This window comes from Brassica oleracea, unplaced genomic scaffold, assembly GCF_000695525.1.
Source record: "Brassica oleracea var. oleracea cultivar TO1000 unplaced genomic scaffold, BOL UnpScaffold00285, whole genome shotgun sequence".
Taxonomy (NCBI): domain Eukaryota; kingdom Viridiplantae; phylum Streptophyta; class Magnoliopsida; order Brassicales; family Brassicaceae; genus Brassica; species Brassica oleracea.
This window is the reverse complement of record NW_013617415.1, coordinates 311,229-315,167: the sequence shown is the minus strand read 5'-3', so window position 1 is coordinate 315,167 and position 3,939 is coordinate 311,229.

Genomic DNA, 3,939 nt, shown 5'->3' with positions numbered 1-3,939 from the left:
TCAAGCACTATGATCATCTACTCATCAAGCACTATGATCACCCACTCATTTACCAAATCAAGCACCATCTTTGATATTTTATGTATTGTTGCTCACTATAAATACCATCACTCATCTCACTCTTTTGTACACAATTACATCTTCTTCTTCTTCCTTATAATAAACTCTTTCTCACATATTAAGTGTTATTTGCTTCCTACGGGTATTGAATTCTACTCTTATTTAAATTTCCCGATACTATAAATTATAAGTTATTTCATAACAAAGACAATATTATTTACACACATGCAGAGATATGCATTCGTATATACAAGATGCAAATTGCCATGTGCTACATTGGACCATTCGTACACCGCACCATTACTTAGATACTTAATTTCTCATACCTTCCCTTTCTGTTCTTTCCATATAAATCTAATCTAACTTATTATATGCCTTGGCATTGATGGCAGTTTTTTTTGTAAACACAAAAATGACGTCGGCAGTTTACAAGAAAAACCAGAAGTAAAATGACTTGTAAATTAATCTTGAAATCAGTGTTTTTTTGTTCTATATTTTCAACTAAAATTTTTCACCAAAATTTTAAATTAATGTTGAATCAGTGTCTCTTATATTATCTCTTTTTATAAAGAGGGTTTTTTATATTTTTTTTTTCTTATTACCACAAAAACATTATTTAAGAATTTCAGTGCAACTTATTTACTTTCAACTTAATATTAGTTACAAATTCCATTGATCTAATAAATAATTTTATTTATCTTAAATAATATTAATTAAATAAGTGCAATTGATACAAATATATATATGCATTTTAATCATTTTTTATCTATGTGAAAATGGTCAAAATGACACTTTTGTAAGAGGGAGAGAGTATAATAACAAACTTAAAACTTACACATCAGTTAATTAACATCCAACTTATGATTAATAGACTATCATAATTGTAATTCCGATATCCTCCTTAAAGATGATGCACAATCCCATCTTGGAAAAGAAGTTGCCAAACTGGACTAGGTTGTAAACCACATCAACAATTTGTTTTTGATGAATTTATTCGAACATAAAGGCAATTATTACCGAAACAAACATGCATTTTGATATTTAACCCTCTCACCGAAGAGCGGATAAAAATTCATGCATGTACTACCACATAGTAATTAAAATACAGTCTCCACTACACGCAGACACATATACTGTATTACTCTACTTATTTTTTGTGGGAACATTGAACTTTCCAATATTAAATTGTTATAATGTCATTTTCCATTGTCATAAATTAGCAGGCTAAAGTATATCCTCCCGTCAATCATCCTCCCTAACCAAACGGCCTTTGTCAAGGATAGGTTGATTCTTGAGAACATTTTGTTGGCCTCGGAGGTTCTAAATGGCTACCATAAAGACTCAGAGGTCCCAAAAATAACATTGAAGGTCGATATAGCGAAAGCTTTCGATTCAGTTCGATGGGATTTTGTGCTAAGTACTCTTCAAGCCTATGACTTACCTCCCATCTTCATCGGATGGGTTAAAGCCTGCATCTGCTCTCCGTCCTTCTCCCTTAGTATTAACGGAGTCACCTCGGGATATTTTAAGGGGAAAACTGGTCATAGGCAAGGCGATCCGTTGTCTCCAATCCTCTTTGTCATGATGATGAATATTCTTTCGCTAATGTTGAACAGAGCTGCATTGTCAGGCTCTTTTGGATACCACCAGGACTGTGCTGATCAACAACTTACTCACTTGTGCTTTGCTGACGATTTACTCATATTCGTCGAGGGCACTGAATCGTCGCTGGAAGGAGTTTTTACCGTTTTATCAGATTTTGAAATGATGTATGGCCTTGCAGTTAATGTAAGTAAAACGAATATGTTCTCTTCAGGGATTGCGGAAGTTGAGATTCAGCGAATTGCTAGTCGTTTCGGGCTGGCTCGTTCTAGCTTACCAGTTCGCTATCTTGGAACTCCTCTCTGTACGAAGAAGTTGTCTTTCTCAGACTGTGATCCGCTCTTGTTGCAGATCAAAAAGAAATTGAGTTCCTGGACTACACGATCCCTTTCAATGGCGGGTAGGCTAACCATGCTAACCTCTGTCATCTCGGGCATTATTGGCTATTGGTCAAGCGCTTTTCTCCTTCCAAAGCGGGTAATGAAAGCTATCAACTCTCTTTGCAGTTCATTCCTGTGGCATGGGACTATTGGGATTTCAACAGGTGCAAAAGTTGCTTGGAAGGCTCTTTGCACTCCGAAAACAGAGGGTGGCTTAGGTATTCGAAATATAGAAACATGGAGTGAAACATGTGCCTTGAAGCTAATTTGGATGCTCTTCTTCAGAGCTGGATCTATCTGGGTAGCTTGGATGAGACAGAGATACTTGAACAGAGTCTCTTTTTGGTCACTCAATGAGAAAAATTATACTTATTCCTGGATGTTTAGGAGATTACTCAAGCTTCGCCCAAAAGCCTTGGACTTCATCAGAATTTCTATTGGCAGAGGAGAGGACACTTATTTCTGGTGGGATCCATGGACTCCCTTTGGCCCTCTTTACAGCTATCTTGGTCAAGATGGACCAACCCTCTTGGGGATCTCACTGTTTGCGCTGGTCTCAGAATTTTGGAATGGGAGTTCTTGATCTTTCTCTGCAGCAAGGTCTAATCGTCAGCTTCAGTTATTGTCTTTTCTTACCACAATTTCCCCAGCTAATGGACAAGATGTTCCTAAATGGACCGTCAACGGGAATACTCATAAATCTTTCATATCTCGTTTGGTTTGGGAGGCTATTCGGCCGCATCTTCCTGTAAAAGCTTGGGCTCCCCTCCTCTGGCACAAAGGACTCATCCCACGCCATGCAACAACTACTTGGCTCTTCATTCTTGATAGGAATCCTACATTAGACCGTCTCCTTTCTTGGGGTCTAGATGTTGATACTATATGCCTCCTATGCGGTAATGCTGATGAATCAAGGAATCATTTATTCTTTGAGTGTCAATATTCGGTGGAAGTTTGGTCATCTATCTGTGCTCGTCTCAATTTTACCTCTCCTCCAACCTCATGGAATGCGACTATGACGTGGTTACCGAATGCTTCTTCAGATCGTTCTATCAAAATTGCTCTACTACAAGCTTGGCAAGCAACTGTTTACAGCTTATGGCAAGAGCGTAACATCAGATTCCATTCAGGTTTAACGATTCCATCCTCTGTCTTGGGTAGGAACATCCATCGCATGGTCTCAGACAAGTGCATGGCAATGGTCGCTCTTGGTCAAACATTAGGAACCCCCCTCCTGCGCATTTGGAAGCCTCCATGATGCTAACCGGGTCTCTTTTAACTTGTTTCTGTTTGTAAAATACAATCAACTCTTTAACTCTTTATGTTGCTTGCTTCTTCTATTTAAATTAATGAAAACTCTTTAAAAATAAAAAAATAAATAAAAAATTAGCAAGGCCTCTCCCAATCTCCCCATTTTCTTCATTTTTCTGATCATGTTTTTAAAGGCCAAAGCCAATATATAGTCTTTCATTTTACAAAATTAAAAGTGGACATGACTTGGTCGGTTTGGAGCATGCAAAGAGTTCAGAAATTATAATTCGTAGAGATCACATATTTAAGTTTGGTCGGCATGTTCGCGTTCCCCCGTCATTCTCCGACCAACTACGTCCACGTCTCTCTGTCTTTCTATCCAATAAACATAATCATTTTCAGGATTTTCTACATTCAATTTCTTACGTAGTTAGGCCCTACATCCCACCACGTGACAATTTAAAATGAGGGCCACTGATATAGATATTGAAGAATATATATGATATATATTGAAGAATATATATATATATATATATATATATATATATGTGTGTGTGAAGATATCAGGAGCACATATAAACAGTGAATAGCCTAATTTTTTTTTTTTGTAAACTAAACTAATAGCTTAATTTTCTTATGAAGTTTT